At 35.9% G+C, this 15,658-nt stretch overlaps 1 protein-coding gene and 1 long non-coding RNA gene across 2 annotated transcripts in view; one reads left to right on the top strand and one right to left on the bottom strand.

Annotated features, from left to right (window-relative positions):
- Positions 1-15,658, top strand: part of LOC121371277 — a 68,898-nt gene that overhangs the window by 15,200 nt on the left and 38,040 nt on the right. The gene's annotated exons all lie outside the window — the stretch shown is intronic.
- LOC121371276 overlaps positions 1-15,658 on the bottom strand; it is a 45,847-nt gene that overhangs the window by 29,073 nt on the left and 1,116 nt on the right. The window lies entirely within an intron of this gene.

Below are 15,658 nucleotides of genomic sequence, written 5' to 3'. Positions count from 1 at the left end.
CCCGCTGTTGCCACTTCATGGGCTACTCTTTTCGATTAGCAGCAAGGGATCTTTTATATGCACCATCCCATAGACAGGATAGCACATACCATGGCCATTGATATACCAGTCGTGGTGCACTGGCTGGAATGATTGCCATATAGATGTCAATTATATATATATGTCCAACTATTGCATTTGTCCGATGTTCATAATAAAAAGCCAAAGGTTTAAAGGTTAATTTTTGGCTGTTATATTTGTTGCAAATTTTGCTGGTTTAAAATTGCAGTGGGCAGGTTAAAAATTGTTGTATTTGAGCATTTTGCTTGAGGAAAAAACATTTTAAATTTCTGTAGGTAACAAAGTCTTAAGTTTAAGCCCTATATATTAGCAATAGTATTAAGTTTATACCGGGTAGTGTACAAATATAAGCCAAGAATATGTTTTGTAAATTGTTAGCTTGACTTATATTATTGGCCATCTTTGTTCTGCATAAAGTTTTTTTTAAATTTCTTGCAAGTGCCAAGGAAGCATGCACGCTAACTCCATGAACTTGTACAGAAGAAATTGTTTTGTAGCATTGCTTAATGTTATGAAGTGTTTTTCACTTTAACTGAACTAATGACTGGTTAGACTGTGCACATATTTGCATTGCATGCTTACTGTGCAGTAGACACTGGATGCAAAATTTCATTTCCTTCTTCAAATACTTTAACATAGAAAACATGTTTACAGAGTAAACTACATTTCGTCTAAAATTCTATTTTTATCACCACATTTAAATGTCATGAAGGCTATGCTGTGTAACTGATGTACATGTGTGTGTGTATGTATATATACTACTGAAAAGAATTTAAGGGTCAAAAATTTATAACCAAATAAGTTTCAGAGTGTATTAGATTGATGATGTAAACTACACCAATTTTTATTTTTATTGTTCCATATTTACAAAAAAAACACAAATAAACGTCACTGTATACAAGAAAGTCACATGACATGCTGTCAAAGTTGAAGGTTGTCAAACATGGATTTTACACATTAGAACATTCGTTTAATAGTGTGTGAATCCACCCCTGGCGCGAATACAATCGACACATCGTTGCCTCATGCTGTTGATCAGACGTCTGAAGAACTCTTGGGGAATGGCCTGCCACTCTGCCATAAGAAGTTGACCCAGATCATGAAGGTTGGCCGGAGGGGCATGGTTATCCCGAACTCTCCTGCCTAATTTGTCCCAGGCGTTCTCTATTGGGGCCAAGTCAGGCGAATATGCTGGCCAATCCATCCTGGCGATACCTTGTTGTCTGAGAAAGTCCGTTACCACCCTGGCGCGGTGGGGTCTGGCATTGTCATCCTGCAGAACTGCCCCGCCGCCAATCTGCTGAAGGCCTGGGAGAACCAACGGCCGGATAATCTCATTCAGATAGCGGATTCCATTCAGATTGCCATCCACCACATAGAGGGGGGTCCTGTGGTGGATAGAGATGCCGCCCCACACCATGACGCTGCCACCACCGAACCGGTGACGTTGTCTAACGTTAACGTCAGCGAAGCACTCCCCAGGATGTCTGTAGACACGAACCCGACCGTCGTTGAACTGGAGACTAAACCTGGACTTATCAGTGAACATCACTCGACCCCACTGAACACGTTGCTACCGCAGATGAAGTGTGCACCAGTGATGTCTGGCTGTTCTGTGACGTGGTAGGAGTGGTGGTCGAACAGCCTGGCGACGGCAGCGTAGATTATTGGCTCTCAGACGATTGCGTATGGTTTGATCAGACACTCGAGATTGTCACGTAATCGGCGTGCAGTGGTTGTGCGTTGACGTACAGCCGTATTGGTGATGTAGCGGTCCTCTCTATTTGTAGTGCTTCGGGGTCTTCCCGAACGTGGACGATTTCGAACAGAATTCGTTGCTTGGTACCGTTGCCACAGTCGGCCAACGACACTCTGACTGACACCAGTCTCAGAGCAACATTTCTTTGCGTATTGCCATCCTGAAGCCAAGCAATAGCCCTTCCTCGATCTTCGATAGTCAATTGACGTCGTACCATTGTTGAATTTGGAGTGTGCACCGTACACGAACGCAAGCTCCAATTATACGGAAATTCAGCATTGGGAACATGGAATACACGTGCAAAGCGTGCAAATGAAGCGCTTTGTGAAAAAGCAAGTTATGGGCACTTAGCAGACCTTTCGCTTTCGCCCTAATTTACGTGCAAATGTAAGCATGTTTTCGCCATTAGAACTAGTCGACAGTGTCAATGACAGTGGATTTTAATTCATTTATGGGTTGCTTAGACCCACTTTCGTCAAAATGGAACAATACCATGCGTGACATTATGGTCTAGCTAATATAATTGACATTCAGAAAATAATGTCGAAAATATCGTCTGACTCTTAAATTCTTTTGAGTAGTATATACCGGTATGTGTGTGTATATATATGGGTTTGGGAAAGGGTGTATATTAAAATATAAACTGATTTTCACTTTCATTACTCATATATATGGTACTTTTAATTTTAGAATATAATTGCTCAACACGTAGGCCTAACTGATTGGCGGTTCTCGTGATTTTAAAGTTGCATAACTGACATGCGAACAGAAAAACGGTTCTCGTGAAATATTGTGCCCTGGGTTCGGATCCCAGTTGAGGCATGGGATTTTTAATCCAGATACTGACTCCAAACCCTGAGTGAGTTCTCCGCAAGGCTCAATGGGTAGGTGTAAACCACTTGCACCGACCAGTGATCCATAACTGGTTCAACAAAGGCCATGGTTTGTGCTATCCTGCCTGTGGGAAGTGCAAATAAAAGATCCCTTGCTGCCTGTCGTATAAAAGTAGCCTATGTGGCGACAGCGGATTTCCTCTAAAAAACAGCGTCAGAATGACTATATGTTTGACGTCCAATAGCCGATGATAAGATAAAAAAAAATCAATGTGCTCTAGTGGCGTCGTTAAATAAAATAAACTTTACTTGTTTTAAATTTTATGAATGGATAGTAGAGACCAGGGGCCTAATTCACAAAGGTCTCTTAGGCTCTGCTAGACAACAAAGCATCCTCTTTGTAAGTCTTTTAGCATTGCACTGCGAGATCGCAAAGTTGCGAGAGTTTAGTGAATTAGGCCCCAGTAGCGTTACTATAAGGGGTCATTTGCTATTCTGTTTTGTATATTCATCGAACTACAGACATTTTGGGTATCACTACCCTAATTCCTTCATGGTACAGATTTCAACAGTCATTAAAAATATCATCATTTTTAAAAATCGGAATAGATTTGGCAACTAAGAAACCCCATTCCATAAACTACATTTAACCCTATAATTTACCCATGATATCCATGTCATAAACCCATGTGATAATTTAGTGTATTAACCCGGTCTCTAGGTAATGTGTTGCTGTGGATGGGTCATTTGCTTACAAGCCAACATGACCTGTGTACCTGAGCATGACGTTTTCAAAGATTTGTTTAAAATTCATGATGTCAAACTAATTTGTGTTAATCGTGATGACGTCATATTACTGATGGCAGCGACTTTAGTACAAAGAATTGAATTAAAATATTATTTTAAAAGTGTTATAGGATAAATAGAATTTGTCTTGACAAATATTGATTAACATAGACTCAGTTGATATTTTCCATATTAAAAAGTACTTGTGACGAATCCTCTATATACCAGGGTATTCAAAAACACCCTCAGACTTTTCAGACCTTTTCAAAAATATTTATTGACAGTCACAATAGAATGACTGAATGTTCATATTTATATTCATCGTAGTGATGTACGGTTAACTGTGAAATCAGTTCGGTTTTGGTTACAGAAGAAAAACAAAACTGTAACCATGGAGATAGAAACAAACTGTACAAGTTTTTCGTTTTCCAAATTTGCCATTTTAAAGGCATTTTTAGCCCAGCCCATCTGAAATGAGGGGGAGAATCCTAAGCGGGTCAATACCAAAATCCACTTCTGGCAATAACCTACCGAACGACTCATATTTTTGCATTTTGTGATGTTGATTTGTGAATTTGGTGCATGTTTTGAACGTCGTGCAGTGTCGTTTGCAATGCAAACTCGTCGCTATTTTATTGGCAAAAATTAGGCAGAGTTCGGAAAATCCTCTTTGTCTGTGAACATAATGCCTATTTTACCGCATCCATGTAATCTTTTCTTATGCGCGTATGTCTTCTGCAAAAGTTGTCCATGTTTATTATTTGTTTGAACCCTTCATTTGTACCCATACATTATTATTTGTACCTGTAAGGTACTTCCAGTGGGTTTTTCAATATCGGCTATTTTTTTTAATTCCGAGACAAGATAGATTTACTGTTAACACCATGATTGGAAAACATTTTCTTTGCATCAAAATGAGAATTAAGAAAAATTGTTAAAAGTTAATCCGGATTACAAATGAACAAGTTACCATGATTTTGGCCATTCTTATCGTATTATGTAACATTACCTGAGGACTACCGATATTGACCCATTTGAAACAACTCGGCTGTTTGATTCTTACTTACACTTCGGTCGAGGTGTTCTGAGTGAGTTTGTTTTGAACTATGATTGTTGGTTGGGTTTTTTTTCACTACTTTTTTGTTTTAGTTGCAAAATAAAAGCATGATGACAAATAGTTGATTTTATATTTTATATGTGGGGGGAAAAAAAATTCACAAAATTTGAGGGAAAGAATCTCGGGCTAGTGATAATATTCATAGGCAGTCAGTGGAATGACTATAGATGTTAAGATACAATGTATATGAAAATAATGTATTGAAGGAAGGATTGTAATCTGCAAATCTGTAATCGGGTAGAAGATAGGATTGTAATCTGCATGGCTAATGATGTTTTAAGTGAATGGTATTTTATTTTATTGACTGACACTAAAATATTGTTCTGTGTCCAAAGTAAGTGTTTTCTCACAATATATTTTGTTTGGATATCGATAAATGTATTTACTTTACAGTTTGAAAACGTTTAAATTGGACAAGTGAAAAACCCTAAGGGCAAGTGAAAGACCTAATTATTGACCCAACAAAGTATTATATGACAATATATACATTTGATTTGTACCTAAAAGTACTTTATTGAACCATCTACATAACCACCATATCACACTTATTATTGATATTTTATAAAAATAATTGAATTATGGGTACGGTCCATAATTCTGAGAAAAATAACGGCTATTTGGAGAGCAGAGGTGTGACGTATTATTTTGAGTCACGTGACGGGCATTCTCCGAATAATCGTAGTGCTAAAACGATTTACCAAGCTCGTGTAATGAGAACGCTTGACCGTCCTCGGAGATGTAGTGGTAAATTGAAAAAATAACCCTAATGATAATAAGTTATTAAAAATTAATAAAAACCAGAGCCCTCAAAAGTACCCGGTCTCCGGCGGCAAAAGCTGATTCAGGCGGCGATTTGCCGCCGCCTACTTTTCGTTGATGGTAAAAAAAAAAGTGCTTTCTCTTTAATAAAGTCTCCTACAAAAGGGATCCAAACATGTTTCTTGGGGAGGGCCCCCAGACCCCCCGCTTTGCCCCCTGCTATCATCACTGTTGTAGCCTGCTACTTCTTAAACTATTGAGGGCGCTGAAAAACATGTACTGAATGATATTAAGCTTATACATTAATTTATTTTAGTAACAGAAGCATTGTTAAACATCGACAATCCCGACTAGTTAGGCCTTTGCATCTATAGGTAAATTTATCATTAGTCGTACGCGAAAACCTCTAAACATCTGGATCACAAACACCGTCATTTTCCACCTTGTCAAATTCATTATTATACAAAATATGCCATAACAGCTGACTTGGGATAGGAATTGTTACATTTTTAACTAGACGGTGTTTATATACGATGTGACTATATATATGAAGGCCGTGTCTATAGCCTCCACTAACGAGGGCTGGCTATATTCACATCAAAAATGTATATAGGTGGTAAATAAGTACATGTATTTGATTGATCCATCCCTGATCGTGCTGTAACCTCACTGTGGTGCAGGGGTGTAACATTCTCTTTGAGAATGGCCAATACAGCACAAATTGAAATTTGAGTAAAAGTCAGTATCTGTGATATTTTTATTTTTGCACAGTTCTTTACACTGTTTTTATTTAAATCTTGACTTTTTATAGTGATGTTGATCATCACCGTATTTGTTTTCATTACCATAGTTTGACACCCAATAGCCGATGTATTTTTCATTCATTCATTCATTGATCCATATTACCTAACCATCTGGAACAGGAGGAATACACTGTACGAACAGTGCATTTTCTGAACAGGGGACGGAGTGGGGGAGTATATGAATTTAGCGGACCCTTTTGTGTACGTTTTCCATAGATATATGAATAGCGTCATATTTGTCCCTACAGTACTTACAAAAAATTAATTATAATAAATAAATAAATAATAATAAATGATAATAAATAATGATGATGATGATGAATAAATCAATAAATAAATAAATAAAAATAACAATGACAAATTATCAGCGGCTGAGGTAGAATAACTGAAAGAGAAACCAACTACGGACACTATACAAACTAACAACAGGCTTGAACTTAATAATTTTTCACTCATTGCAATTTTGAGGCTGCATACGTAAATTTTGTAAAAAAGTTAATTTTACCGTAAATAAATATGACTAAAAGGTTATTTTGTTGTATTTAGTCACAATAAAACTCAAAATAATTTTTTTTTATAGGCTACTAGTAAAGCTTAGACCACTCCCGGGTCTCCCTCTAAATTTATATAACATTTCTGTAACAACCACCCCCACCCACCCATTATAATACATGTAATAATAATAATAATAACACACAATTATTACTACTACTACTACTACTACCTTTTTGGGGTGGAGGGGCAGTGTTTTATCTGGAGGAGTTTTGGCTATAAAAATGCAAGATTAATGTGCGTGCACGTAGAACTGGATTCAACTGGGTTAAGTAATAATTAGCCAACCTTTGGACGACAAAACATGCAACAGTACACTGTTTTTTTTTACGCTATACATAAAAACCGAAATATACCACTTTGCGAACCAGTCAAAATAATTTGCACACGCACCTAATAATAATAATAATAAATGGTTCATGTTCCGACTGTTTATTTTTTTATTTCAGCGTATCCGCAGTTATTTTCGTCATGAAATAATATCTTTTTTATTATTTGCTATGTATATAGCCGACCCTCATTTGCCAAGTCTCTATACATGGCGATCGTTTATATAAAATCCACAAATCCATTATACGGTTGTCGTATATATAGCCTCATCACTACGAGTCTGTTTTTTTGTATTTTTATGACTTTTTACAAGAAGACTTCCAAATTTTAAAAATGAAGCGTGTGGAGGAATTCCCTCGATCATAGTTCAATTAAAATGTTTTGGATCATACAGTAACTAGGTTTGGTATTCCAAATGAATGTAATTTCCATTTATAATGCACATTTAGAGAAAACAAAGCCCACTAAATCCGTGATTGAGCTCCTTTAACAGAGTATGACAAATATTTTGAAAAGTCACTAGCCACAGGGCTAGTGGGTTTGTGAAAACCACTAGCCCACCAAGATAAAGCACTAGCCCAAATTCTTGATCAATTATAACTGGATTTTTATTTAATTTTTGTAAGATTACACATTTACGATTATAACAGTAAAATGAAACAAGCACTTAAATTATGTTGTAACTTTCAGTTTTGTCGTGTTGTACATGTACGTTTGGTCTTTTGTCAAGTGTGATCCATCATTATTGTCCCATTTTCGCTTTTGCCCTCTCCCGGGGAAAAATAATTGATTAAACTCATGGTTGGTATCTAAAACCACTATCAAAACAATTAAATTTAAATGAGGGTACGACAGTGTCACACGATAATAGATGGTTCAGTGTATTTGGTAGTGGGTTATGTTTTTAGGGCCTACTATTCATGTCGCCAGGAATGGTACTGCCAATTGCTCAAATACAGGGCATTATCCCATGTCAGACCGATATCAAAAGACTGTAACGGCGACATCTAATCCGTTGTTAATTGATGAACAAAAAAGGTATTATCTTGTATCGGCAGCTGTGAGACATTATCCAAACGTAATAGCCCATGCCGAGTCATTGCATGTGCGGTTAGCATTAAAGTAAATTGTTTTCCTGGTTGCCGATAACCATATGTAAGCGAAGTGTTAAATTAGAAAACAATAGGTAAATAAAACAAACACTGAAATTCAAAGCATGACTGGGGTTTACTTGATTGAGATTAACCTGTCGTCGCGATTGGTGATTTCCAAGTTAGCCTAAAACATAATTATGTGCGCGATTAACTACCACGTGACGTGTCCAACCAATCAAAACACGCATGTCATTAGACTTATTTCCTGTGCCAGAAACTTGAAAGGGAAAAGTAAACAATGCATGCTGTAACCGTGACGATGTAGAGATAGCATGTTACTGCAGTTTGCAGACCTAGTTCAAGTGGATTATTATTATATATACAGATGATGTTGTTGATATTATTCTATGACAAACGTCACAATCAAATTTATTAAACGAAATTTCAGCCGAGAGAAAAAGAAGAAAAAACAAAAAACACGATCGAGCGATAAGGAGAGGGGGTGGGAAAACCACTAGCCCGCAGGGCTAGTGGTTTTGCGTTTCTCACTAGCCCGAACTTAAAAACCACTAGCCACGGGCGTCGGGCTAGTGGATTTGTCGAACTCTGCCTTTAAGTGTGACACTGGTATTGACTTCATAGAACATAACATTCTTTGCACTCAGACAATTCCACAATGGCATAGAACAATATATATACCGGAAATAAAGTAAATATAGGACAAGTTGATTTACAGCAGGATATATACAATAAAATATGCATTGCTTGATACAGTGTACAGCCTTTAGGTATTCATTGTTTTGAGTAACTTGAGTTGGTAATTACACTAGATATAAGTATCTTATGGAGAATGTTGATAAATCTTATGTTACGGTCTTAAGTCTTATGTAACATTTTAGGTTTTTTGTTTAACGACACCACTAGAGCACAATGATTTATTAATTATCATCTATTGGATGTCAAACATTGGATAATTTTGACATAGTCGTAGAGAGGAAACCTGCTACATTTTCCGCATTATTAACAAGGGATCTTTTATATGCATTATCCCACAGACATGATAGCATATACCACAGCCTTTGGTATACCATTTGTGGTGCTGTGCTATGTGCTATCCTGTCTAGTATACCATTCGTGGTGCACTGGCTGGAACGAGAAATAGCCCAATGGACGCAGCGATGGGAATCGATCCTAGACCCGACCGCACATCAAGCGAGCGCTTTACCACTGGGCTTGTGAGCAAAAGTTGGGGGTCCAAAAACAACATTCAAAATTTTTTCTTTGTATTGGAAAGCCCAGGATTGGTCACGAGGATTTTTATATGGAAAATGTCAACCAAGTTAATCGATATTTGTCAAGTCTGCCGAGACAAATACCAATTAACTAATTATCTAGCGAATTCCATTTTTTCTACAACGCTTATAAAATAACATTTTAATTTGATATTTAGTAAATAAAAATTCCGAAGTCACCTCATCAGTAATATGACATCATCGCTATTAGCACAAATGTTGTTTGACATCACGCACTTTTAATTAAATCTCATCAAAACATACGCTCAAGTATAGAAGTCTTGTTGGCTAAAAACAAATGACCCATTGATGGCAAAACATTATTAACCAAGTTAATAACATTTGGTAAATATTTGGTGTTTATAACATGGATATTATGGTTAAGTTGTAGGATAAATTTAATATTATAATATTTGACCACAATTTTTTTTTTTTTGTACATCCATGTATGTTTTTTATTTATATACATGTACTTGGATAAACCAAACATAATTAATGTCAGTTCTTAAATTGTCAGATGGTTGACATTAAAAAACAAAATATATCAAACGTTGAATCAGTCGGTGCTTAGCCATTTGCTATTTTAATATTAATACCTGATTATAAGTTAACCAGCTTCAAGGCCAAATCTGCCAATGCATGTCAAATATCTTGGTGACCTCCACTAATCAATAGAAGGTTTTTGCTGAGCATCCTTGATGTGTAGGGTGTGGCCTTAGCTTGTAGAGCCTCCGATACCTAACCAGCAGCAGCAGCTATCTGCTTGGTGTCATTTGCTGTAGGGTGTGGCAGGTTCATGGTTTAACAGTTGTTTCTGAAGACTGCTATAGTAAGTCCTGTTTAGCCATATATTGTGTAGTTGTAAAATAAAACTAAGGTACCTAAACTAAATTATGGTGTTTATCTTCACATTGTAAGTTGAGCATTTACCTTGGTTATTGGCTGTCTACAGGTGATGAGTACTTGTCATATTGACCTTTCATAGTGTGTGTCCAAGTGTTGGATTATCCTGGTGTTTGTTCTTCGTTTGGTTCATTATTTGTGAAAACTTAATGTGGTCTTCTTGTTTGCAAAGTTGATAATGTGTGTTTGTCATTGCCTGTTAGACTAATTCATGTATGCACTGTGTAGTTTTATGAAATTTATTTATATTGCATCCAGTATACATGTGTGTATTTTTTCCTAATATATGCACACATTTGTCTGTACAATATATTTGTTATATAGGTTTAGGTTGTTTATGCAAGTTATTATATTCAGCAAAGAATAACCTGGTTTCTGCAGCAAATTAAGTCTTGTTGAATTTTGTCGTTTTTCATATTTGAGTTTTATTTGAGTTTTAAATACATTTTCCAAATCTGAAATAATTATTTTCTTTAAATAAGTGTCTCCCCCCCCCCTTTCCTCCCTCCCAAAAAAAAATCATGTACAATAATAATGAAGGAGGGGGAGGTACTATCCTTTTTTTTCTCTCTCCCATCATGTGCATTTAGTTACCTACTTGGCCACTACTATGTCTAGTGGTAATTTTTGTGCCATGATCTGTACACACATGATTTGAATTTTAATAGCAGTCTGTTTGAATTCGAATGACAGTCTGTTTAGTAATGTGATACAACTTTGTTGTCATGAAGTAATCGATTAACTCTCCTAACTTGTACATCTGGTTGTAGAGTTGATGGTACTGGTAGACAACAGTCAGTGTGACCAACATTCTACCTTTAGTATTAGAATTATATATAGAGTAGTGAAAAATATTAAACTTGAGTGTTGTACATATCATTCTTCATAATCATTCAGAGCTTCTTGTACCTACTATGTCCTAATTTACGTTTTTATTAAGTAAAACATCAAAGTTGCAAATAATAAAAAAAAAATCTGCATTTGGTGGAAAATAAAGTAACAAGATACTGTATATATTTTTTAAGTTCCTAACAATAGTATCATGTGACCATTATCCAGACATTGAATTTGAGGATTTGTTTTTAGGATTCTACCCGAACCATAAACACAAGATCCAGCACAAATAATTTTTGAGATAACCCTTTTAAATCATGCTTTCAGAGTAGCACTTAGAAAAAAAGACAGCCAGCAGCTGGTACCTGTATATTATTCTGCCATATTTCCATCCGTTAATCTGTTGTTGCCATGCCCAACATAAAAGATGCACCTGGTAAAGTGTAAACTAGATGTTTGAACTATAGCATTTTACAATGAATGTTTTTATCACACGAACAATCTCAAGTTGGTAATCTACCCAAAGTATAGAGATTACACAGGCTTTGGAAGTAAAGATGGTGGGTAGGTGTTGGTACATGTAGCTGATACATGTACATACCTACAAGTTGGGTGGGGTTTTTAAAACACAAACCCTGAAAAATCCTTATTATGCTTTATTTAGAACAGACTTGCCCTACAGTACATTTATACTCATTGTATGTATATCTTGACTGAAGTAATACATGGGACTGGATTCTAGATACATACATGTATTTGTTTTTTAGGGGATGTGTGTGTGTGTGTGTGTTTGTGTTTGTGTTTGTGTTCTTGATGAAAATATTGTAAAGTCAACATACAGGTTTTTGAAGCATAACCTCATGCCTAAACACCATATCAAAAAACATCTCCATGCATAAAATAAAAATCAAACTCCCAAAACATGAAATGAGTGTTTATAGCTTTGCAATTCCTTTGTTCTTTACTGCGATTCCTTCACTAATATTTTAACCAAGAATATATGAAATAAGTTCCTCTTGCACTGCAAGTTGCAGCCACTTTGTATTTGCAGATGGCCACATTAATTTCCAGTTTGTTCATTTGCATAAAATGTTGTTATCTTTGGGATGAAATATTTAATACTAGTCATTAATACTTGACCCTTTCAGGGAAATGAATAGCCTCAATTGCTGGTTTCCAGAAACAGTAATTGCTTTAGCTTGCTGGTTTACGCTATTATTAGACTTTTTCTGGCAATATACAGATTGCATTTTCACCTAATAGTTAAAGTACAAATAGCAACTTAATAAGTAAGTTGTTCAGATTAACATCATTATGACAATGTAAGTAACTTGTGTAAATGTTTTAATATTATTTTTAAGTTGTCATTAAACTTTGAAACATTACATAAATTGATGTAAAATCCATTACCGGTAGATTGTCTGCATTTTAATGTATGATATAAAATGAACTATTGAAAACATTAGATAGTGATATAAAATTAATTTGAATGACTATATTTAGTAATTTATGAGTCAATTTGAAATAAAACCACCAGTGAATACAATAATAAACCTATTTCCATCATATAAAGTTAATTACTAGTATTCTATTTTTGAGTAACATTCTGTTAAGCTTTAACAGACCAGCTCTATTAGTGGAGAACCCAACCATTTGGCCATCAATTTGGCATCCCAAGAGTCGCCCATAAATAGATTTAGCTGATCTGCCACTCATAAACAGAGCTGAAGATAAAGAGAACACAGAATCAAGTGTATGGTCAGTGGAACTATTAACCTTGCTTTCAAGTTATTAGGAAAGTTTTACTTGCCTATTTGAGTGCAGGTGAACTGGGTTACTGAAGAAAAAACAATTAAAAGTAGTGGATTTTTTTATATTATTGCACAAGCTTTTATTGAGATGTTAGACTAATGGAAAAGTAAACAGTATAAATATATACTACACCAAAATATATTATGTTCAAATATTTAAGGCCATTAAACAAGAAGTCATTATTTCATGAGCATGTATATTTAAAAATACCAAACTAAAACAACCTGAGATTATTTTGTTTACCCCCAACCCCCTTCACACACACGAAATTAATACAGAGTGCAGACATCAATTCATTAAAAAAAAAAAAAAAAAAAAAAAAATATATATATATATATATATATATATATTATAATTAATAATATTTATGAAAGTTATATATATATATACAGTATAAACAAGAAAAACTATTTTTAGATAATTCTAACATCAAGAAAATATAATGTTGTAGTTAGTTGTATAAGATATGCTTGCTATATGTAGTTACTAAAAGGTGTAACGATCGTACACCATCCCATTAAGCTGTTGAAATTAACACTGCAGTGGGAATTGGTATTATAGGCGGGCGGGACGGGCGGGAAACTCTATTAACGTGCCCCTATCCACGAAGGTTCAGGCACGCCCACTACGGATTTAGCCTCTGACTTCGCCAGTGACTAACTCCAGAGCAGGGGGGGGGGGGGGGGTAAGTTTGAGGTGGGCGGAATTTGGAAGAAAGTATTATAGGCAACTGGCAACTCATTTTGCGTGCCCCTATCCACTAAGGTTCAGGCACGCCCACCCCGGATTTAGCCTCTGACTTCGCCAGTGACCGACTCCGGGGCGGGAGGGGGGGGGGGGGGGGGGGGGGGGGGGGGGGGGAAGGGATGCAAACTCAGTACCTACCAGCCTTATATAGTCATTGGCTTAACCACTGTCATGCAACAAAGTCTCTAAATACTTCTTTTTATCTTTAATTTATATTGCACACTAGTTGCCTGAAGATAATGTCAGTGAAAGAATCTAAATGAGTTTTTGAGCAGTTGTGAATTGGGTATGAGATTGGAGATCAATTCCAAGGCTGAATGACTGCCTGCACAAGATGACAGACCTGTGGTTTGATCCCATGAAGATGGTAATCAGCTCGGCTGGGGACATAGGTTTACCCACACAACAATATGGGCGATAATCAAGCATGCTCTATTTGTACAACAAGTGGCTTGGCTCCTCTGTTGGTGGCTTGATGGAGATGACTGCTTTCAGCTTGGGAGGATCAATAGTTAACTTCAGTGAGGATTAGATCATGCTGTCTGAATGAGAAGTCCAAATTGATTTCTTAAGTACAGAATTTGTTCTTATATTACTGTAGACACTGGTATTTGTGTCCATCTTGGAAGCCGTGATTAGAAATAATTATATTTGTAATCAAACTAAATACAATACTCTTTAAGGATAAGATATTGGATTAATTTGTGTGAGTATAGTTGTTTTGTTTTTGTACCTGCATGCCATTTCTTAACTTGATTAGCTAAAGTATATGTTATAGCAGATAAATGTATACATATTTGTATTATTAATATATGATTATATAATATTGGGTACAAATTTCAGGGCATGTGAGTGGTAACTCAAAATGGCTGACAAATATGAAAGAGTTTTGATCTCTTACAGGTGTAAATTGACTTAATATATTGGTTATGCCATTAGCCTTAAAGGGACAGTGAACTCAAACAAGAGCCTTATGTATTGGAAAGATGCATACCCGGACCACCAACACATACTGACACTTTAACAAATGAAAAACGCATAATTTTAGGATTAATAAAAAAACATTTTGTTTCGTTTTTGTGATGTCCGGTGGTATAGCTTGGGGACAAGTGATGTCAGCTCCGTTTAATTCATCTATGCACAGTGTAAACAAATGCTCTAATTTACGACTAGGCAGTTCGCTTTCATTAACCTGACTTGTAAAACAACATAAATGACTTGATAGTATAATAAACTATTTAACTAAATATATTTCAATTTGTATCAATAGAACAAAATGGAGTTATAGTATTTTTCAAATTTAAAAAATCCAAAGAAAAAAGGCATATTATTAGGCCTGTTGGTAGGGTACGTTCGAACAAAAACGACCACTCACGATACCCAAGTGATAATTTTCTTTTCTTTGGGACTATGTAATTGGTCAGTTTTGTGATTTTAGATGGGAAAGTCTACTTAATCAAGGGTTTTAGAGAATTACTTACAGTAATAAAGCAGGACGGCTGATAATGTTTATTATGATTTGAGGGGTGCCCGGATGTTTATTACACAATACCCTGTGATCTTAATAAAAGAGGCACTTCTTTTTAGTGTGTCTAGACACAGTGTCTGGGAACCATCTAAATATACACCTGCCAATCAGGAACCACAGGTACAGGCCACAAAAAGAAAAGGCCAATTAACCAAGAAAACACTCCGATTATTATTTCAGTACATGGATTAATTTATGTACAAAATATAATGCAGTTATTTCAACACTTTGACAATGGTGTATTGAAATATAATATATAATTATTGCTGGCTTACTGGGATGGCTATTATTACAGAACATTGAGATGCATCTGCAAAATCAGGTATGTTTTGTTTCTTCAGTTCGAAGACTAATTCCTGACATGACACGTTATGTATTATGTAACCACCAGCTCGCCAGAGGGCATATTCACTGGGATGGTACAAAATGGCTGCGTCCGTTCTATATAA

This window comes from Gigantopelta aegis, chromosome 4, assembly GCF_016097555.1.
Source record: "Gigantopelta aegis isolate Gae_Host chromosome 4, Gae_host_genome, whole genome shotgun sequence".
Classification (NCBI taxonomy): domain Eukaryota; kingdom Metazoa; phylum Mollusca; class Gastropoda; order Neomphalida; family Peltospiridae; genus Gigantopelta; species Gigantopelta aegis.
Note: the sequence above shows the minus strand (reverse complement) of the source record. Positions and strands in the feature narration are given on the sequence as shown.